At 32.8% G+C, this 24,673-nt stretch overlaps 1 long non-coding RNA gene across 6 annotated transcripts; it reads left to right on the top strand.

The window, feature by feature from the left end:
* The first annotated feature begins 3,101 nt into the window (after window positions 1-3,101).
* LOC141708732 (uncharacterized) lies at window positions 3,102-20,792 on the top strand. 6 transcript variants are annotated; one of them, XR_012569656.1, is made up of 5 exons: window positions 3,103-7,705; window positions 7,855-18,040; window positions 18,154-19,806; window positions 19,920-19,981; window positions 20,260-20,792. It is a non-coding gene; the product is annotated as an uncharacterized LOC141708732 (long non-coding RNA). The 6 variants fall into 6 exon arrangements; XR_012569658.1 differs by lacking the exon at window positions 20,260-20,792 and having other exon boundaries at window positions 18,154-18,998; window positions 19,752-19,806; window positions 19,920-20,165; XR_012569657.1 differs by lacking the exon at window positions 20,260-20,792 and having other exon boundaries at window positions 18,154-18,998; window positions 19,747-19,806; window positions 19,920-20,165.
* Window positions 20,793-24,673: the final 3,881 nt, after the last annotated feature.

Here is a 24,673-nt window from a genome sequence, read left to right as displayed (position 1 = left end):
TTAAAAATTGCGCGGACGATATATTCTTATAGGAAACTATGTCCCTTTCATCTAATTTAATAAATATTCAATATTTTTGATTTAGAAAAATGTAACATATTCGCCATTAAGAGGATTACATGACACATGCAAATCAAAAATGACATATCTGATTAATCTAGAGTGACTCGACTTTCTCTAAAATTTGTTTTTTAAGTAAAAGTACTTTTCAGAAAATAAAATTATAACTTTTACATAACAATTTTCAACTATTTTTAGGTAAAAAGCTATTGTTGTTGTCCCAAACATACACTCTTAGTAAAAAAATAAAATAGAAAATAATTTTTAGGGAGGTTTTAACGAAAAAATTTACATATGTTTATGATTAGTAATATATATTTGAAGAAAATATTTATTTATCTTTTAACATAAAAATAACATTTTTTTCCCCGTATTTTAAAACATATCTTCGGAATGTACAAATAAAAATGCCATAATTCTAATAATCAATTCAATTAAATAAATACTTAAATAATTGTTTAAGTTATGACTTTAAATAAAACTAGCTCTATAGCCCGTGCAATGCACGGACATACTCTTTATTGCGTTAATTCAATTTTATTTTATAATTGCAATTGCTAATTGTATATTTATGTTATTTTCCGATGGATAAATGATATATTTATTTGTGTATGTGAGCATGAATACTTGTGGTATGATTACAATGTTGTTGCGATTATTTGTTTTAATTACAATTATTGACAGTATATGCATGTCGTTGCCTGGTGGATTGAGTACGTATTTGTTTGAATATATATGAGTTATTTTTTGGATGTGGTGATATTTGGGTTGAACGTATTCTTGAAAATTTGACTGAAACAATATATGATAGAAGTGGTATTTCTTGTTGTACACTGCTAATGGCGATCCATGTGGGTTATTTTAAAAATATTTGTGGTATTTCTTGTTGTCCACTGCTAAAGGTGATACATGTGGGTTACTGTAAAAGTGTTTGTGCTTATTTGAGAATACTGCAAAATATAGTAGTTTGTACATTTATAATTTTATTTTTGATTATTATTTGAATATTTATTCTTGACCTCAATAATTTTTCACATCTCTCATTCAATATTAACAAATACATAGTTCTGAATATGTTAGGCTTCTTCTGGTTTCATTTGATACAAAAACAGTACTAAGATTACCTGCTTCAGTCGCTGTCATTCTTTCAGGTTGTGACGTGTAAGGTCGCAACTATACATCAATATAAACCAACACGATCATATGTTTAATGAATGTATGTGTGTCTGTATTCATTTTCTACCATACATTTCAAAGAAAATAACACGTGAGAAATAGAATGGTATATAACTCACTTTGGACGATTAAAGAGAATAATAACAAGATATCTTGGAGGTCGATTACTTATACATAACACAATCTATAGCCAGTGTGATGCACGAACATTCTCTAAATATGTATAAAATTTTGATTTGTTCATAATAATTCAATTTGTTTGTATGTTAAAAATGTGATTAAAAATATTTTATGTATTTGATGTGTTCAAAATGCGATTGATTAGTGATACAACACTTAGTATCAATACAAGTTTGAATTGTACTTACACACACACACACACTTACACACACACATATATATATATATATATATATATATATATATGAAAGTTCCTTAATCTTTGTCTAAATTCGAATTTATTTGTACCATAAAAATATAATAGTTAAAGTGACAATAGTATATATAATTTATCTAATTAGATGCATAAATAGTTCAATGCACATATGTATGCTCGATACGTAGTTTTTTCAGTTGACATCTAACTCATATCTTATTAATTATCAAATTTATAATATGAATACGTGAATTATAAATGTTAATATTTAGAATTTTAAATTTCACTTAAATATCAAAAAATACTTAATTTGAATTAGTTTTATGTTTGATATGTTTCTCACGTATAAATATTGGATGATATATTATTATGAATAATATCATTGACAAAATATATGTATATATGGACTTATTACTCAAACATAAATCTAAATCAAAATAAGTAGTTTTTGATATATATTTTAGTGATATTTAAAAATATAAATATTAATGGTGCATTAGTTGAAAGAATAAATGGGAAATAAATATCATTAAATTATGAACGAACATGAAAATATGTATAATTTATTAATTTTTTTTAGATTATTTTATGTGTTTATATTATAATTGCGATTAGATTATTTTTTGTGTCAAAAATGTGATTGATGAGTAAAAATTAGTAGCCCAATCGAGTATTCAATTGGAGTATTCGCTTTTAAAATGCTAGACTGATTCGAATAAGTACATATACATGTGTGTGTATGTATGTGTATATCTATGTATATATGAATATGTATATGTGTAAACTAATCATGTAAAATTAATAAATTTTAACAAATGATTATTTAGTTAATTAAATTTTACATTTACGTTAATGTATATATAAAGTACACAATGGTGAAGCATATTAATGATGCGTCAATTAATATATATTAATTATGAGCAACAAATATTATCTAAGTATTAATAGTCAACTAAGAAAAATTAATTGTGAGAATAAATGTAAAATAAATATTATATAGATATTAAGTAGGGGTATAATAGTCATATAAATTAATTTACTCAACAAACTCGCTTGTTGTTGTATTATATATATATATTAGTTAATAGATTAATTAACTATTAAGAATGTTTTAATCAAAATTAGTTATTAATGTGTAGAGAATTAAATATCTTATAATAATGGCTGTATTAATACGAAATAAATAGGACGGGGTTAAAATGTCTTTTTACATTTTAGGGTGTATAACAATCATTTTACTTGATTAAATTATCTCATTGAAACCCCCACTTGCTCTATTATATATATAAATAATAGATACCCTAAAATCTATATTATATTTATTATATCCTGAAATTGTAAAAATAGAAAAAAATAAAATAAAATTACGGCTCTTTATTAGTCAAAATTTTGATCAACCAATTGGTTTGACTTTGACGAAGCAAATCCCAAACCATGTCCGCAACGGAATATTATAACGCGTTTACAGCTGACCGCCTAATATATCCCGCGTGATTTGTGCGTATCCAACCGACCTTGTACCCCTATATATACACACACCCACCACACACCTTACTTTCATCTTTCCGATCTTAGCTTTTTCTTTTTCACAAGGTACGTTCATCCTCTCTCTCGATCATCTCTCTCCCTCTCTATCTCGATTATTTCTCTCCTCTATCTATCTCTCTCGATCATCTCTATTCCTTATATTCCCCTTACATTTGAGGAAGGATGTTATATCTAATTAAGGAGGTTAATTCTAGGTCAATGACTTTTTCCTCGTTAAATATTCTTATGGATTCTGGTGAATATATATCTCTGTATGCTCTAATTAGATGTTGTAGGATATTATTGATTACTTAAGTGAATACGATGATGATGCTGTTGATGATCGCTTGTTTTGGGGAAAGCTAGATGTATTTATATACACATGATTATGATGATGATGATGAAGAAGACGATAATTCAGGACTCCTTGGAGATCCTTATGGTAGACTTATTTCGAGATCCCTACGGTAGACTTTCTCCGAATAACTTTCCACTAGTTATCAATTGATGCTTTGCTATTGGTAGTTTTTTGGTTTGTGTGTTGATGAAGATTGTAGGTTTCTCTCGTTCGAGCGACCAATGAAGCGGTAATAACTGGTTTTGTTTTGAGTAAATATTCATTACTGTTATCGTATCAATTCGTATATCGTGTCGATTGCTGATTTTGATCACCTATGGTTTACTATGGATTAGATCATTATTTATCTGCATATAAGTTTGAACGAGACAAGACACGTGGATGCCACTATGACACCTATTCTCTATCCGTGTATTTGAGATATGACTGACTAATTCTCTATCTGCGTATTTGAGATATGACAGCTTGTTAGACTTTGTGGTTGAGGTATGGTTGATTTGTGGCGTGGGTTAATATCGGCTTTTAATGTTTCTCTTTTCGTGCATTAGTCAAGATTGCAGTTGTAGTGGTTCGGAATTTGTGGTGCGAAGGATTTTGAGGATCAGGTATGTAGATGCCATGGGCGAAGTGTGAGGATTGTCTCTGGTTTGATATTGTTCTCAATATTTTGGTGAAGATTTAGAATATGATGAATGCATGTGTTTTGGTTTGTATGCAAGATGTTTGACTTAATTGGGGTGTTAATAAAGTGCGGATGTAAGATAACGGTCCCATCACAAAACTTTTGTCTCAGCTAAACCGGGTTCCTTACGGTGATTACTTAACCCTGGCAATTAGTTTTCATGAGTTTGCTTCGTGGGCTTTGGTGTATCACCATGTATGTAATATGCATAAATGGCTTATATGCTGCTATGAACTTGTAACAGTTGCTGTGTAAACATGTTTGCAATGAAAATGCCTGTTCCATTACATAGATGACTGTGTTTACCATTATCTGTCCTTTTTTTACATTTTTGCACGAATATCACTACTTGCATATTTCAGAACAGCAATTTTTCTATGCTTTTGCTATTGATTGATGAATCCAAGTAAGGTCAGCTGGTTGAGAAATCCCCTGATCTCGACGTTTGCCCCAATGGTCAGCCTAAACTTATGATTTGTGCTTAAGGATTGTCTTAGATTCTCTTCTCTGAATTAATGCCCTGTTCAGTTATTTCTGTGTCCAAACCCCCTTTCTCAGAATTTGTTACCCAGTTCTCAAAGATAGAACATCAGGAGGTGGTTGATTTGTCCTTTTAAAATTGCATCGACTACCAGGAGTGTGGTTTGCTTCCGTTTCTCATTTTACTTCCAGCTGTTTTAAAACTATTTCTTAACATCTTGTTTTTGTGTTGCCTGTTACACATTATTCTTTGAAGTATTTATGTTGGTAAAGAAAAATAAATCTATAATGTTTAATGTTATACTCAGACTATATTTCTTTGAATGAGATCTCAAGTGGTGGACTATATATTTTCAAATAACGAATGTAGTAAAGAATCCTCTTCTCAAGTAATTTGTTTGAATTGTTTTCTTTTTGCATTTTTTCCTTACATTTTATCTTTATTAAAAAAATAATTTCAGTCAGTATTTGTCATTCTGCAATCAGGATTCTCAAGTACTTTTTTTTAATGTGAAAAGCAAATTAATGAGGTTATACCGTACGGGTACAATTATTATGAAATTTCTCAATTATTTCCAACATGTTATATATACAACTATCTTTAATGTATAATATGATAATATCATTTGTGAGGTAAATTACATTTCATCTTTATTAAAAAATGATCTCATTCAATATTTGTCATTCTGCAATCAGGATTCTCGAAGTATTTAATGTGAAAAACAAGTGAAAGAGGTTATACTGTGCGGGTACAATTATCATGAAATTTGTCAATTATTTACATGAGATGTTATATATACAGCTATCTTCTATGTATATTATGAATTGTGAGGTAAAGTTTTTTTGAGGAAAAAATGTGCTGCTGGGGATCCTAAATTAATTAAGGTAAATAGTTAATAGAATTTTTCTTCATTATATTTTTTGTGAGGTCTGGTGAATATGTAGTGACTCTGATTATATGCTGTAGGATGTTATCAATGAAATAAGTGAATCTGATCAGAGAATGATGTGGCATGAAGTAGATGTATAAATATACTGAGGTGATGACTCATGGCTTTCCATTATGTCAAACTTCATTATCCTGCTCTTCTGAGAGTTGGCTGTTGTTCAAATTCATAGATTTAGCCTAATAGTGACATGGAGGGCATCTACTGACGTGTTACTGTTGTCATGTCAATCAATTTAGTGGGTGAATTTGTTTATATATTTTTGTGAATTCAAGGGAAATAGGTGACAAAAGGATGAAGGCGGTAATTACATATTCTCCTTATGTGCAACATTTAAATCCACGGTTAGTTTAACTTTTTAGTTAAGATGTGGACGAAGTATGGTTATTGTTTCTGATTTAACCTCTCAAGATTTCATTTCTCGGTTATACTTGGTACCATTTAGTAAATGATTCAAAGTCAAGTCTAATGAATTTCTGGGTTTGGTGGGTTTTGTGCATTTTGTGGATGTCAGGTTTGTTGTATGTGAGAAACAATAGAATTGGGTGGTACATGACGGGTACAATTATTTTCTGTTCTTTAAATTCTTTCTAAAACGTGTGATATAAGCAAGATTAAATTTTGTGTTTGAGGAAATAGATGTGCTGCTATCAAGGAATTTTTCTGCTTCAGTAAGATAACGATTCCTTTTCTACAGTGTGTTTTCTTAGAGGATCTGGTGAAGCTATAGAAACTGTGCTTAAATGTTGTAGGATGTTACTAATGACGTGAATCTGGTGAAAGCATGTGCTTTGGTATAAACTATGCCAGGGTGACGATAAAACAATTGCATTACTCCTTTGACATGGAAGGTGGAGTTCAGTCCTCATTTCACTTCCCACCATTCAACTGTGTGTTGGTAATAAAGTTGATTCTCTTCTATTTGTATTTTCGATGTCCACTAGTTATTCTTTCTATATGATCCCCTGTAATCCAGGCCAGAAATGAGGACAGGTAGGAAATGTTTGATTTGGTTTGATGGAGTGATTCGATCATATTATTGTTGGTGTTTGATTTCAATCACATGTCTTATAAGTTATTTTCTGTCTAAACAAGAGAGATGAGACAAGAGAATGATTACGGTAGCGATCTATTATCCTAATAGATGATTAATAATGAGTATGGTGTTGTGGATTAATATCTCTCATTTAAACATCGATACATATATTTTTTGTGCTGAGAATTGTTAGAATCAAGGTGTAAAGGATTTTGAGGGTGGTGTGTGCAGGTCAGCTTTCTATCTCAGGTTTAGTAAATTACAAACTTTATTCTAAATGTTATGGTGAAGATGTGAAGATTTTGATTACATGTTGCTTTTCTCCTGTCATTATTGGATCCGACGAAACTGTGTGTTTTGAGGGTGGTAAGTGTAGATGAGTGTACTGTTGAGGACGGTCCCAGGTTTAGTAAGCTATGAATTTTATTCTGAATGTTTGGAGAGAAGGATATAGAGACTTAAGACTAAACGTAATATTTTAGTTGTGTCATTATTGAATTTGATGAAACTATATGTTTTGGATTGTACGTGACTTGTGACTTATTGGGGATTAAAGACAGAGGTATGAATCTTTGATGTATGGTTGTAATTTTTAAAATTTTGCAACTCCTCCCAGTTTTTTTTCATTTTTCTCCAGATTCATTCTATGCCCCTGTTCCTTTGTGGTTTTGTTTCTTGAGTATTGTTTGAATCTCTTTAAGCTTGTTTGTTGTACATAAATCTAGCTTTGTTTTAGCATTATCGATCATGGGAAACAAGTGGTGCGGAAGGTGATTGTCCCATTATACTGTGTCTTGCTGAGTCAGTACACTGTGATTAGTTGATTCTGGTGACTACTTTTTCCAGGCATACTTGGGGGCTTTACGCTGTTAATATGCTCTGCTTAGATGACCATATGTGATTCTATATTTGTAACATTTGTTTTATGACTTCGTGACAGTGCTTGCATTTGCTGTATAATTATACAAGTTTACAAGGCGTGTCTTCACCTTGAAGATTTAAATATGTTTTTGTTACTAATTATTCCAGAAATTTACCTGAGCTTGAGATCTGGCTGCCAGAGGTTAGCTTATTTCACGGCTTGTGCTTAATGGTCAGATTTAAATATGTTTTTTTTTGTGACAGTGCTCTCTCCTGCTCTCTCTCTCCCTCCCTCCCTCCCTCCCTTTCTCTCTCTCTCTCTCTCTCCCCCCCCCTCCCTCCCATCCCAAGTTCTCAGGTTTTTTTACTTGGGAACTTTTAATATGGAACTTCGAGAGGTCGGTACATCATTCTGGACCTGTTAGGGGTTCCTCTTTGAAGAAACAAATGTGCTTCTAAAAGTCTGTTTTAGTTCAGTAAGTTGATGGTTCTGTTCCTCTGTTATCTTTTCATATTCATTGTGGTGAAGATACAGAAACTGTAATTAGACTTTGTAGGATGCTTTTAGTGGCATAGCTTAGTGAGTCGGACAAGAGTCTTGCTTTGCCCAGAGGTGTTAATACACTGAAGTGATGATAAAGCCTTCTTAGGACTTCTTTGAGATGGTTATGGTAGATTTATTTTGATCTCATTATAGTGCCTATCTTTCCGCTAGTTCCCGTTGATGCTTTGCTATTTTTTGGTGTTGGTGAAGCCTTGAAGATTTTAGGTTCCTCATGATTTTTTGAGGCGACAACAATGAAAAAGACTTGTGCTGTTATATTTGTTCTCGTTTTGGGAAGGTATACATTACTAATGCTGTATTGATCAGTTTGTCGTGTTCTTTGCTGGTTTTGGCCACATACATACTAGATTATTAGCTGCGTAATAGGTGACAGGGAAACTACACGGTAGTAACATACTTATTACTTACCTCTATATGTCTTATTCGAAACTACAGCTAGTTAGATTTTTTAGTTGAGAATGACTTTTAATGGTGGGTTGTTATTCAATTTTACAGTTGGTGGGTATGGTTCAGAATTTTTTCAGCTGTAAAGGGATTTAAGGGTTTGATATGTACATGCGACGGGCATACTATGAGTGGTCTCTGGTTTGATTTTATTCCTAATTGTTTGGTTAAGATTTAGAAACTCTGTATAAAAGTTATGGTGGTTTACTTTGTCATAATTGAATATGGTGTATGCATGGTTTGACTTGCATGCAAGGTGTATGACACTACTGGGGTGACAATGATAAAGACAAAGACATGACTCTTTTGAAGCGTAACGGTGGAGTAGTCTCAATCTTTTATTAATCTTTGCTTTATTGATTCTATTGATTTTTTTTTCTTTTTCGTGTACATGATATATGCTTTCTTCTTTGTGGTTATTTTTCCTGTTTATTTAAACAAGTTTGCTGTACAGAAAGTAAACTTTGTTTCAGCTTTTCTGACAATGGTATGCAAATTATACATTATTATTTATTTATGCTAAATTTAAATTATATATTATTGTTTAAATTAATTGAATATACAATAATTCTAAAAGAATATAATTAATACTTACATTTACTAACTGACGAATATGTTTAATTAATTTAGTGGAATTTTTTACTATAATAACCCTCTCCCTCCCTCCCTCCCTCCCCCTCTCTCTCTCTCTCCCCTCTCTCTCTCTCTCCTTCCTTCCCTCTCTCTCTCTCTCTCTCCCTCTCTCTCTCTCTCATGATAAGATATAGATGTGCTAAAAATGTTTATTAAGTTAAAGTTTCTTTTCTCTTTTTCCTTATGCAATCTGGTGAAGTAATAGAAAATTTTGAGGCATAAATACACTAGGTAATGATAAAATTAACACATAAATACACTAGGTAATGATAAAATTAACTATAGCTACATCGAGATGGTTGTTAGATATATTTTGATCTTCATTGTCATGCCTGATGTTGAGTTTCTGCTCGTTCTAATTGATCTTTTGTTTTTTATTGTGATGCCGATGAAGTTTCTAGGTACCTCATAATTTTGTCCAAAAGTGACTGATGATGGCATGTGTGGCAATATTTGATATTGTTCTGGGTAGGTGTTCGTTATTATAGTCGAATCACTCAGTTTATTTGTTTGCTGATTATGATCACACACGGTTTAGATCATTATGTTTGTATTACAAGAGAAAGTCAGGAGAATGACTAATAATGTCTTGTGTGCATATTTCGTTTGTTTCAAGTAGGTATTTGTTACTGTTGTCATTGTCGATCAGTTTGCAGAAAATGTAGGTACGTTTTAGATCATTATCTAAGTAATAAAAATGATTGAGACGAGACAGGAAGATGAGTATGGTAGGGATATACGTATTCTAGCGATCTGCACTGCGGAAGCGACACTCCCTCAATCTGTTTATTATTAAAAAACTACAGCTCGTTAGACTTTGTACTTGAAAAATGGATGTTCTACTGTAGGTTATCTCACTAAATTTTCTGTTTCTTAAATTAGTTAATACAACAGTTTCCATCAGTGGTTTAGAAATTGTGGCTTGAAGGATCTTAGAGGTTTGCTTTGTACATGCAATGGGAGAACTATTGAAGATGGTCTCTGGTTTGTTTTCTTATAGATTTTGGTGAATATATATCTAATGTATGCTCTGATTAGATGTTGTAGGATGTTATTGATTACTTAAGTGAATACGATGATGTTGATGTTTGCTTGTTTTGGGGAAAGCTAGATGTATTATATACACAAAGGGATGATGAAGACAATTCAGGACTCTTTGAAGATCCTTATGGTAGACTTATTTTGAGATACATATGGTAGACTTATTCCGAAAACCTTTCCACTAGTTTCCAATTGATGCTTTGCTACTGTTAGTTTTTTGGTTTGTGTTGATGAAGATTGTAGGTTTCTCTCTCGAGAATTTTCCGCGACTAATGAAGGGGACTGGATTTGTTTTGAGTAGGTAGTCATCACTATTATCGTATCAGTTCGTTTATCGTGTTGATTGCTGATTTTGATTACCTATGGTTTGCTACGGTTTTCATCATTATTTATCTGCATATAAGATGGAAGAGACAATACACGTGGACTAGTACCGTATATCATACCTATCCTCTATCTGTGTATTGAACGAGACAAGACACGTGGACTAGTACCGTATATCATACCTATCCTCCATCTGTGTATTTGAGATGACGTACTTACTCTCTCTCTCTCTCTCCCTCTCTCTCCCTCTCTCTCTCTCTCTCTCTCTCTCTCTCTCCCTCCCTCTGTGTGTGTGTGTGTGTGTATTTGAGATATGACAGCTTGTTAGATTTTGTAGTTTAGATATGGACAATTATGGGGGGTATCTTAGGTTATTAACATTCCTCTTTTCGTGTATTAGTCAAAATTATAGTTGGTGTATTTGGAGGATCAGATGGTGTATTGGTTCGGAATTTGTGGTGCAAAGGATTGTGAGGATCAGTTAAGTAGATGCAATGAGCGAACTGGTGAGGATGGTCTCTGGTTTGATATTGTTCTCAATTTTTTGTAAAGATTTAGAATATGATGAATGCATGTGTTTTGGTTTGTATGCAAGATGTTTGATTTAATTGGGGTGATGATAAAGTTGCAGATGTAAGATAACGGTCCCATCACACAACCTTTGTCAGGCTAAATCTGGTTTCTTACGGTGATTACTTATCCCTGACGAGTAGTTTTCATGAGTTTGCTTCGTGGGCTTCAGTGCTTCACCATGTAATATGCATAAAAGGCTTATATATGCTCTGCTATGAACTTGTAACAGTTGCTATGTAAACATGTTTGCAATGAAAAATCTCTGTTCTGTTACATAGATGACTTTGTTTACTGTGTCCTTTTTGTACATTTTATGTATGCTTTTGCTATTGATTGATGAATCCAGAGATTCCATGACCTCGAGGCTTGCCCGAATGGTCAGCCTAAACTCATGGTTTGTGCTCTAAGATGATCTTAGATCCTCTTCCCTAAATTTATGCTCCATTTAGATTGTTTGCGTCTCTAAACCCTCTTTATTTTCTCAGAATTCGTTACCCAGGTTCTCAAAGATAGAACATCAAGAGGCGGTTGATTTGTCCTTTTAATTGCATCGAATACCAGGGTAGTGGTTTGCTTCTGTTTCTCATTTTACTTCTAGCTGATTTAAAACTATTTCTTAACATCTTGTTTTTGTGTTGTGTGTTGCCCAATTTTGTTTTGAAGTATTTATGTTGGTAAAGAAAAATGAAACCAAATCGCAATGTTTAGTTTCATACTCGCACTATATTTCTTTGAATGAGATCTCAAGTGGCTGCCTGTATATTTTCAAATAACGACTTAAGTAAAGAATCCTCTTCTCAAGTAATTTGTTTGATTTATTTTCTTGTCTTACATTTTATCTTTATCAAAAAATAATCTCATTCATCATTTGTCATTCCGCAATTAGGATTCTCAAGTAATTTTTTTAATGTGAAAAAAAGTGATAGAGGTTATCTCGTTCGGGTACAATTATCATGAAATTCCCCAATTATTTCCAACATGTTATATATACAGCTATCTTTAATATATATATTATGAATTGTGAGGTCAGGTTTTTTTGAGGAAGAAGTACGCTGCTCGGGATTTATTTAGGTAAATAGTTCATTGAATTTTTCTTCATTACATTTCATGTGAGGTCTGGTGAAGATATAGTAACTCTGACTAGATGTTGTAGGATGTCATCAATAACGTAAGTGAATCTGATCAGAGCACGCTCTGGCACGAAGTAAATGTATAATACACCAAGGTGATGATAAATGACTTTCCATTCTTATTTTCAACTTTATTATCCTGCTCTTCTGAGAGTTGGCTGTTCAAATTCATATTTTTTAGCAGATTAGCAGATTTAGCCTAATAGTGACATGGAGGAGGACATCTACTAACTTCTTATTGTTGTCATGTCTATTAGTTTATAGGGTGAATTTGTTCATATATTTTTGTGTATTTCAAGAGAAATAGCGACAATTGATGAAGGTGGTAATAACATATTCTCCTTCTGTATAATATTTAAAATTTCGGTTAGTCTTTCTAGTTAAGATGTGAATGAATTATGGTGATTGTTTCTGATTTAACCCAGTCAAGATTTCATTTCTTTGTTATACTTGGTGCCGATTAAGTAAATGATTCAAAAATCAAGTGTAATGAATTTATGAGTTTGGTGGTTTTTGTGCATTTTTTGGATGTCAGGTATGTTGTATGTGAGAAACAAAAGAATTGTGTGGTACATGACGGGTACAAATTATTTCCTAATCTTTAAATTCTTATTAAAACGTGTGGTATAAGCAAGGTTAATTTTGTGGTTGAGGAAACAGACGTGCTATCAAGGAATTTTTCTACTTCAGTAAGGTAACGGTTCTTTTTCTACGGTGTGTTGTCTTAGAGGATCAGGTGAAGCTGTAGAAACTCTGCTTAGATGTTGTAGGATTGACAAGTGAATCTGGTGAAACATGTGCTTTGGTGAAAACTACGCTTGGGCAGTACTCTTTTGACATGGGAGGGGGGAGTTCAGTCCTCATTTCACTTCACACCAATTAACTCTGAGTTGGTAATAAGTTGATTCTCTTCTGTTTGTATTTTCGGTGTCCACTATATATTCTGTCCATATTCTTTTCTGTGTGGTCCCTGTAATCCAGGCCACAAATGAGTTCAGTCCCTGTAATCTTTTCGGTGGTGTTTGATTTCAGTAATATGTCTTATAGGTTACTGGTATCTGTGTAGACAAGAGAGAGATGAGAGCCTATTCTCCTCATAGATGATTTATGAGTATAATGTTGTGTATTATTATCTCTCATTTAAACATCGGAACATATTATTTTTTTGTGCTGAGAATTGTTAAATCAAGGTGTAAAGGATTTTTAGGGTGGTGTGTACAGATCAGCGTACTGTCAAGGATGGTCTCAGGTTTAGTAAGTTATGATTTTTATCTCAAATGTTTTGGTGAAGATGTAGAGATTTTGATTAAATGTAGGTTTTACCTGTCATGAATTCGAAGAAACTATGTGTTCTGCGGGTGGTAACTTCAGATGAGTGTTGAGGATGGTCCCAGGTTTAGTAAGCTATAAATTTTATTCTGAATGTTTTGGTGATGATATAGAGTCTTTGACTAAATATAACATCTACTTGTGTCAATAATTTGATGAAACAATGTGTTTGGATTGTATGTGACGTACAACTGACTGGGGATCAAAGACAAAGGTGCGACCCTGTTGATGCATGGTTCTAAATTTTAGCTTTTCCAACTAATTACTTTTTTTCTTTTTGAGTTCCCCTTCATCTTTCCCCAAATTCATTCTATGCCCCTATATCTTTTTGTTTTTGTTTCTTGAATATTGGCTGAATCTGTTTAAGCTTGTCTGCTTTACAGAAGTCTAGCTTTGTTTTAGCAGTATCGATCATGGAAAACAAGTGGGGCACGAGGTGATTGATTCATTGCACTGTGTCTTTCTGAATTGGTACGATGATTAGTTAATTTTGGCGACTACTTTAGCTGGACATGCTTGTGGGCTTTACGCTTATATCTGTAACATTTGTTCTATTATTTCGTGACAGTGCATGCATTCGCTATAAAATTATACAAGTTCTCAAGGTGTCCTTTCCCCTAAGATTTAAATATATTTTTGTTAGTAATAACTTCAGAATTTACCTGAGCTTGAGATCCTTCCTGATGCCGGAGGTCAGACAATCTTATGGCTTGTGCTTAATGGTGATGATAGACTCTTCCTTAAACTATTTGACTAAATACACTATAATAATGCTCTTTTAGCCTCTTGTCTTGTGCTTAATGGTGATATGGACTCTCCCTTAAATTGTTCGACTAAATACAATATAAAATGCTCTTTTAGCCTCTCTTCACTCCCTCCCTCTTTTCCTCCTATCCCACTTTCTCAGGATTTTTACATTAGAACTTACAATATGGAACTTCAAGAGGTCGGTTCATCATTCGGTCATATCAGGGTATTTTGCTCACTGGAGAAACAAATGCGCTTCTGAAAAATCTGTTTTAGTTCAGTAAGTTGACTGTTCTGTTCTCCGTTATCTTTTCATATGCATTTCGGTGTGGATACAGAAACTCTAACTGGACGTTGTAGGATGCTCTTGGTGGCATAACTCAGAAAGTCGGAAGTATCTGCGGACGTGAGCTAGAGGTATAAACACACCAAAGTGATGATAAAGCCTTCTCAGGACCTCTTTGAGATGGTTGTGGAAAAATTTATTTTTTGTCTTCATTGTAGTGCCTGATAATAGATTTTTCATATTTTTCGGTTGATAGACTGCTATTTTTTGGTGTTGGTGAAGTCGTGAAGATTCTAGGTTCCTCTCATAATTTTTTCGGACGTGACACTAACAAAATGACTTGTGCTGTAATGTATGTTCTCGTTATGGCTACGTATACAGTACTAATGCGGTAGGTATACATTACTAATGCTGTATCGATCAGTTAATCGTGGTGTTTGCTGATTTTGGCAATGTACATATTAGATTATTAGCTGCATACTACGAGACAGGACAACAGCGCGGTAGTAACATACCTATTATGGACCTATTCTCTATATTTGTTATTCGTAGTTGCAGCTTGTTAGATTTTTGTTGCCGAGTGTAGACATTTAATGGTAGATTATCTTGGGATATTAATGTTTCCTGTAACTCCAGTTGGTGGGTATAATTAAGAATTTGTTCAGCTGTAAAGGGGATTTGAGGGTTTGATATGTACATGCGACGGGCATACTATCGAGGATGGTCTCTGGTTTGACCTAATTCTTGGTGAAGATTTAGAAACTTTTTATAGAAGTTAGTGTTTTACTTTGGTATAATTGAATATGATGAATGGATGGTTTGACTTGCATGCAAGATGTATGTACTGGGTTGAGACGATAAAGACAAATGCACGACTCTCTTGAAGCGTAAGGTAGAGTGATCTCAATCTTTTATTAGTTGTTGCTTTATTGATTATCTGTTTTGTGATCTTTTTGTTACATTATAAATATACACTTTCTTCTTTGTGGTTCTGTTTCTTGTCTTTTTTAACATGTTTGATGTGCAGAAAGCTAACTTTGTTTCAGCTTTTCCAACAATGGTATGCAAGATTAAATCATACATTATTTTGTAATGCTAAACTAAATTATGAAATGCTGTTTTACTTGAATATACATTTTTTTAATGCTAAACTAAATTATGAAATGTTGTTATACTTGAATATACATTTTAGAACATAATTAACAGTTATTCATAACCAAACCAATGAATATTATTAATCAAACTAGTTGATAATTTACTACAATATCTCTCTCTCTCTCTCTGTCTGTCTGTCTCTCTTTTTATATCTATCTCTTCTTTTCGTTCTCAAAACAATTTCCAGAAACTCTCTTTCCCCCGTCCTTCCTCCCTTCTCTTCCTTTCTCAGGATTTTCTACTTGGGAACTTTTAATATGAAACTTTGAGAGGTGATAGTCGATACATCATTTTGTTAGGGGAGTTTTTCACTTTGAATTTGTATTTTACTATTTTCTGAACAGCTGTTTCCTGATATCTAATTTCTGTGTTGCATGTAGAGTTTTAATTTGAAAGAGTTAACTTTTCCGTTGAAGATATTGATGTGTTTCAGAGAATTCTTTCTAGGTATTGACTAAATTCAGTGCATAACTACGTCGTTGCTATGGTAGACCTGTTTTGATCTTCACTGTCGTGCCTGATGTTGACCTTCTGCTAGTTTTCAGTAGATGTAATGTTTTTTTGTGATGTTGATGAGGATTCTAGGTTCCTCTTGTAATTTTGTCCGGAAGTGACTGATGAGGAGGACCGTGAGGTAATATTTGATTTTGTTCTGGGCAGGTATTAGTTACTATAGTTAAATCGTACGTTTTATATCATTATGTATGTATTACAAGAGGAAGAAATGACAGGAGAATGACTATTAAGGTCGTGTGTCGTCATATTTGGTTTGTTTTGAGTAGGTAGTTGTTGGTGTTGTCGTGTCAATCTGTTCCAGAAAAAATCAGGTAGGTTTTAGATCATTATCCACATTAAAAGCAAGATAAGTGGATGAGTATGGTGGTGATAACGTATTCTCAATATTGTGTATTTTGGGAAAAATATAACCCGTGAGACTTTATACTTGAAAATTGGACGTTCCACAGTAGGTTATTTCTGTAATTTGAGTTAATTGCAGTTTGCAACCCCTAACTTTCATTGAATAAAAAAATTATATATACTTACTTTCAAAAATACAGTTTGCAACCCCTAAATTTAGACATTAAATACAATATGCATCTTTTTAATTATTTTGTTATAAATATTTATATTGTGGAGGGTAAATTGAAATTCAGCAAAATATTTAAATAATAATTTTAATTTTTTAAATTAAACTAAAATTTAGAATTTCAAATTATAAAAATAAATTAATGTCAATTATTTTATTACTTAATATGATTTTTTAAAATTTTAAAATATAGATATATTTAGAAACTTTATGATTATATATATTTTAAGTATTTTGCATTATGATTAATTTAGAGTATTACTAATAGAAAATAGCTATAATTTTTTTCATGTAAAATATGCATTAAAATAAATATTTTAATTAATTTAAAATTTTAGTTATTAATATTAACATCTCAATTTCAATTTTATAACCGCAAGGGATGTATGTTGTAGTTGATATTGAAAGTTAAGGGTTGCAAACTGTATTTTGCAAAGTAGGTATACTGTTTTGATTTTAAATGAAATGTGTGGGTTGGAAAGTGCAATTAACTCCTGTAATTTATCTCTTTCCTGTATTACCTAATACAACAGTTTGCATGAGTGATTCAAAACTTGTGGCATGAATGATATTAAAGCTTTGCTCTGTACGTGCAATGGGAGAACTACTGAGGATGGTCTCTGGTTTGATTTTTATTCTCAATTGTTTGGTGAAGACATATGCACTGTTTAAAAGTTGCGTTCTACACATGACTTCAATGAATACAAAGAATGCATGTATTTTCGCTATGCAAGATGTAATACTTAACTGGGTTGACGATGATAAAGATTAGTCCAGACTCTTTGATGTATTTGAACATTTGTTAGTCATTTATTTTTTGAATCCGTTTATCTTTTTTCGCGCTTTTTATAATACCCTTTCTCATGGTTCTGTTTTTTGTCTGTTTAAACATGTTTTTGTACAAATATGTAACTTTCTGTCAGCTCTAATGACCATGGTAGCATCTTTTGTCTGGCTAAAGCTGGTGGGGGTATGGTTATTACTAACTTTTGGTAACTAGTCAACCTGAACCTACTTTGTGGGATTTACCATGTAATATGCATATTTTGATTATATGCAATTATGTACTTGTAGCAAATGCTGTGTAAACAATTCTGCGAGCTCCTTAATGTTTTCACAACTCAGAGAAGGCCCATCGTTCTTGGAGCAACGATTTTAAGATTATTTTGCTAATTGGAACTGTTGATTCTGAAAATCGCCTGATCTTGAGGCATATGTTAGAGGTGTGGCAAAATTTTATGGCTTGTGCTTAATGGTCTTCATAGATTATCTTTCCTTAAATCAAGTCTCTTTTTAGATTTTATACCTGTCTGTCCACGACCACTTTCTTTCTCAGAATTTGTTATGCGGTTTCTTCAGACAGAACTCTGAGAGGACGTTGATGTATTGATTCAGTTGCATTTTCTACCAGGGAGGTGGTTTGCTTTTACCTCAGTTTAGCAAATGAGTCTTGGCTGATTATAATTGCTGCATGATCACAACATTTTGTTATTGTTTGCTGATTTAAAATTTCATTGTTGTATCTTTATGGTTCTATTTCTTGTTTGTTTTAATATGTTTGCTTTACAGAAATCTAACTTTGCGTTAATTGACCATTGTATGCAAGATTAAACTATACATTTCTATTAACTACTTACACATCCAACAATACTATAAGAAGTAATAATATGAACTTTTTAATTAACCAACAAATAAATTTTTTTTATTAAATTGTTGGACTGAACCTACTATAATATTGTTCTTTTTTGGTCTCCCTCCCTCTCTAACTGTGAGGGTCTCTCTCTCTCTCTCTAATTGTGAGGGGAGTTATGTGGTGTATTTTGATTTTGTAGTTTACTTCCAGACTTGCTATTTCTGTGTTGCATGTTGTCTGTTTCTTATTTTGAAAGGTTTATTTTTTTTTGAAGAAATAGATGTGCTTCTGAGAATTCTTTCTAGTTCGGTAAGTTAACAGTTTTTTTACCTTCATCTTTACGATCTTTGCTATTTCTTTTTCACAAGGTACGTTCATCCTCTCATCTCTCTCCCTCTCTCGATCATCTCTCTCCCTGCTCTGTCGATCATCTCTCTCCCTTATATTTGCAGAAAGATATTGTATCTAATAAAGGAGGTTAATTCGATTCTCTCTCTCGATCATCTCTCCCTTCTATTTGCAGAAGGATGTTGAATCTAATTAAGAAGGTTAATTCGATTCTCTCTGTCGATCATCTTTCTATCTCCCTTAAATTTGCGAAAGGATGTTGTATCTAAGGAGTAAGGAGGTTAATTATAGGTCAATGATTTTTTTCCCGTTAAATTTTCTTATGGATTCTGGTGAATATGTATCTATGTATTTTCTAATTAGATGTTGTCGGATGTTATTGATTATTAAGTGAATACGACGATGATCGCTTGTTTTGGGGAAAGCTAGATGTATAAATAACACATACACGTAGATGATGATAAATGTTTTACGACTCCTTGGAGATCTTATGGTAGACTTATCCCGAGATCCCTATTTTCGACTTATTCCGAATAACTTTCCAGTAGTTTTTGGTTGATGTTTTGCTATTGGTAGTTTTTTGGTATGTGTTGAAGATTGTAGGTTCGAGAAGCGACTAATGAAGGGGACTTGTGCGTTAATATCTGGTTTTGTTTTTAGTAGTTATTACTTTATCGTATCAATTCGTTATCGTGTTGATTTCTGATTTTGATCACATATTGTTTACTACGGTTCTGATAATTATTTATCTGCATATAAGATGGAACGAGACAAGACACGAGGACAAGTATCGTATACCTATTCTCTCCATCTGTGTATTTGAGATATGACATACCTACCTAATCTCTTATATTTGAGACATGACAGATTGCTAGACTTTGTAGTTGAGATATGGACGATTTGTGGTGGGTTAATTAAGGCTACCAATTTTCTCTTTTTGTGTATTAGTCAAGATTACAGATGGTGTAGTGATTCGGAATTTGTGTTGCGGAGGATTTTGAGGATCAGGTATGATCGTCTCTGGTTTGGTATTGTTCTCAATTTTTTTGGTGAAGTTTTAGAATATGATGAATGCATGTGTTTTGGTTTGTATGCTTAAGTGGGGTGATGATAAATTGCAGAACCGCTGTAAGATAACGGTCCCATCAAACGACTTTCGTCTGGCTAAATCTGGTTCCCTATGGTGATTACTTATCCCTGGCAATTAGTTTTCATGAGTTTGCTTAGTGGGCTTTAGTGCTTCACCATGTAATATGCATAAATGGCTTATATGCTGCAATGACTATGAACTTATAACAGTTTCTGTGTAAACATGTTTGCAATGAAAAATCTCTGTTCAATTACATAGCTGACTTTGTTTACCATCTCACGTCCTTTATGTACATTTTGCACAATGTTCACAACTTACATATTTTAGAACAGCAATTTATATATGCTTTTGCTATTGATTGGTGAATCCAGAAATCCCCTGATCTCGAGGCTTGCCCCAGTGGTCAGCCTAACTTACGGTTTTTGCTCGAGGACGGTCTTATGTTCTCTTACTTAAATTAATGCTCTGTTTAGATTATTTCCGTCTCCAAACCTCCTTTCTTTCTCAGAAATTTTTACATGGGTTCTCAAAGATAGAACTTCCAAGATGCAGTTGATTTATCCTTGTAATTGCATCGACTACCAGGGGAGTGGTTTGCTTGAGATTTTCATTCTACTTCTAGCGGATTTAAAAGTATTTCTTAACATCTTGTTTCTGTGTTGCATGTTGTCCAGTTCCATTTTGAAGTAGTAAAGAAAATAAAAATTAAATAGCAATGTTTAATGTTACAGTCAGACTCTTTATATTTGCGCTTGACAGTATATTTTGAAAGATATCCCTAAAGTTAAGAATTAAATAATGAGTTAGGTAAAGTATCCTCTTCTCAAGTAATTTGTTTTGAATTATCTCGTCACATTTTCTCCGTGCATTTTTTTTTTTAATTTAAAATAAACTCATTCAATATTTGGCATTCTGCAATCAGGATTCTCAAGTACTTTTCAATGTGAAAAACAAGTGAAAGAGTTTATATCATACGGGTAAAATTATCATGAAATTTCTCAATTCTTTCTAACATTATTACATATACAACTATCTTTAATATATATTATGAATTATGAGGTTAAGTTGCTTAGGAGGAAAAATGCGCAGATGGGGATCTATTTAGGTAAATAGTTAATAATGAGGTTAAGTTGCTTATGATATAGCAACTCTGATTAGATGTTAGAGGATATCATTAATGACATAAGTGAGTCTGATCAGAGCTTGCTCTAGAGGGAAATAAATGTGTAAGTACTCCAAGGTGATGAAAAATGACTTTCATAGGTATGTCAAAATTCATTATCCTGCTCTTCTAGGAGCAGGCTGTTGTTCAAATTCATTAATTTAGCCTAATAGTGACATGGTGGGGGGTATCTGCTGACTTGTTACTGTTGTCATATCAATCAGTTAATTGGTTGATTTTGATCGTATATTTGTGTCTGCAATACAAGAGAAATAGAAGAGACAAGAGGATGGAGGCATTAGTAACTTATTCTCCGTTTGTGTAATATTTAAAATCACGTTTAGTTCAACTTTCTAGCTAAGATGTGGAAGATGTATGGTGCTTGTCTCTGATTTAACCCGTCAATATTTCGTTTTCTGTTATACAGTTATACTTGGTACTGGTTTATTATAGGATTCAGAAATAAAGTGTAATGAATTTATGGGTTTGGTGGTTTTTGTGTATTTGGTGGATGTCAGGTCTTTTTGTATGAGAAACAGAAGAATTGGGTGATACGTGACGGGTATGATTAGTATCAAATCTCTAAATTCTTTTAAGACGTGATTCAAGCAAGGTTAATTTTGTGGTTAAGGAAATAGATATTTTATTAAGGAATCTCTCTAATTTGGTAAGCTAATGGTTCTTTTTTCCTGTGTTTATTCTTATGGGATATGTGAAGCTATAAAAACTCTTGTTAGACGTTGTAGGCTGTTACTAATGACAAGTGAATCCGGTGAGAGCATGTTCTTTGGTGCAGAATACACTATGGTGACGATATAACAACACATTACTCTTTTGACATAGAAAAGTGGAGGTAAGTCCTCATTTCACTTCCCACTGTTCAACTTGTGGTAGAAATAACTTGATTCTCTTCTATTCAGTCATATTATTGGTGGTGTTACATTCGATCACATGTTTTATAGGTTATTATATGTGTAAACAGGAGAGATGAAGCAAGAGGATGATTACGGTAGTAACCTATTCTCCTCATAGATGATTTATGAGTATCATGTTGTGGATTATTATCTCATTTAAACATCAACATACATTTTTTATGCTGAGAATTGTTAGATTCAAGGTGTAAAGGATTTTGAGGGTGTGTGTGCAGATCAGCGTACTATCTCAGTTTTAGTAAGTTAAAAATTTTATTCTAAATCTTTTGGTGAAGATGTAAAGATTTTGATTAAATGTTGCTTTTTTCACCAGTCGTTATTGAATGTGTTTTGAGGGTGGTAAGTGTAGATGAGAGTATTGTTGAGGATGGTCCCAGTTTTAGTAAGCTATGAATTTTATTCTTTTTTTTTGTCGGAACTATGAATTTATTCTGAATGTTTTGGTGAGGAGGATATAGAGACTTTGACTAAACGTGATATTTTACTTGTGTCATTATTGATTTTGGTGAAGCTATGTGTTTTGGATTGTATGTGACTTATGAAGACTCACTGGGGATTAAAGACAGAGGTACGACTCTTTGATGTATGGTTGTAATTTTTACTTTTTGCAACTCCTCTCACTGATTTTTTTTGAGTTCCCATCATTTTTCTCCAGATTCATCCTTTGCCCCTATGTCTTCGTGGTTTTGCCTCTTGAGTATTGTTTGAATCAGTTTAAGCTTGTTTGCTGTACACTGTGTCTTGCTGAGTCAGTACACGGCGTTTAGTTAATTCTGGTGATTACTTTTTCCCAGACATACTTGTGGGCTTTACGCTGCTAATATGCTGCGTATATGATGATAACTGATAAAAGATATTCTAAAAGAGTAAACTAAAACAGAACTATTTTATTATCTGAATCCATACTTCTATATTAAAATACATTATAATTCACCTCTTTATATATGTGGACATTTAACCAATACACCTAATAAATAGGTAACCCTAACCTTATCTATAATTCAAAAACTACATTATTTAATAAATATTTAAACTCTATTTCTAACAACCTAATCAAAATCAATCCAAAAAACAATTCAAATAATTTTGAATTATTATTTCCAACACTCCCTCTTAATTCAAAATTTTTAAAATTACTTGACCAGTGATGTACTTCCCATGAGCATTCTCTCCACAATTTCATTCGGGAGCCCTTCTCTCCACAGTTTCATTTGGGAGCCCTTCTCTCCACAGTTTCATTCGGGAGCCCTTCTCTCCACAGTTTCTTTATGGTGCACATAATCACCAATAACTCAAAAAAAAATATTTTTTTTGAAGCTTTGAGACACACATCTCATTCTTCATGAATCTCTAGCAATACTACCATCTGTTTTCTTCCATTTCTTCATTTGTTCGCAGCAATTTTTTGACGCCCAGTTACTCAATCGAACATAGCTCGGATACCATGTTGGATTATGTGATTCTATATTTGTTTTATTACTTCGTGACAGTGCTTGCATTCGCTACATATTGATACAAGTTCATAGGGTGTGTCTTCCCCTCGAAGATTTAAACATGTTTTTGTTAGTGATAATACAGAATTTACATGAGCTTGAGATCTGGCTTGTGCTGAATGGTGATCATAGACTTTTCCTTTAATTACTCTCTCTCTCTCCCTCTCTTCCCCCGCCCCCCTCCGTTGTTACATTACTAATGTTTCATCGATCAGTTTATAATGTTCTCTGCTGTTATGGCCATATACATGCTAGATTATTAGCTGCATAATAGGAGACAAGGCAACTACACGGTAGTAACATACTTATTACTTACCTATTCTCTGTATGTGTCTTAATTGAAAGCTAGTTAGATTTTTTAGTTGAGATTAGACGTTTAACGGTGGATTATTATTCAATTTTACAGTTGGTGGGTATGATTTAGAATTTTTTCAACTGTGAAGGGATTTAAGGTTCGATATTTACATGCTATGGGCATATTACCAAGGATGCTCTCTGGTTTGATTTTATTCTAAATTGTTTGGTTAAGATTTAGAAACTCTGTATAGAAGGTGTACTGTTTTACTTTTTGGCATAATTAAAAATGATGTGTGCATGGTTTGGCTTGCATGAAAGATGTATGACACCATCGGGTGACGATGATAAAGACAAAGACACGACTCTTTTGAAGCGTTACGGTAGAGTAATCCCAATCTTTTATTAATCATTGCTTTATTGATTCTATTGAACTTTTATCATCTTTTTCGTGTACATGGTTTTATGCTTTCTTCTTTGTGATTTTATTTCTTGTTTGTTTAATTAAGTTTGCTGTACAAAAAGTTAACCTTGTTTCAGTTTTTCTGACAATGGTATGCAAGATTAAATTTGTACATTATTTTTTTATCCTAAATTAAATTATATATTATTGTTTAAATTACTTGTATACTATACAATAATTCTAAAAGAATATAATTAATAATTATTAAATCACTAATCAATGAATATTTCTAATTAAATTAGTGGAAAAATTATACTATAATAACTCTCTCTCTCTCTCTCCCCCTCTCTCCATTTCATTCTCAAAACAAATTGCAGAAACTCTCCCCCCCCTCCTTCCCTCCCCTATCACTTTCTTTCTCAGGATTTTTTAATTAAGGGACTTCCATTATGAAACTTTCAAGAGGTCGATAGTTGATACATCATTTTGGAACTTACAAAT

Source organism: Apium graveolens, chromosome 2 (assembly GCF_009905375.1).
Source record: "Apium graveolens cultivar Ventura chromosome 2, ASM990537v1, whole genome shotgun sequence".
Lineage (NCBI taxonomy): Eukaryota > Viridiplantae > Streptophyta > Magnoliopsida > Apiales > Apiaceae > Apium > Apium graveolens.
The sequence above is the reverse complement of the archived record's forward strand: the minus strand, read 5'-3'. Positions and strand labels throughout refer to the sequence as shown.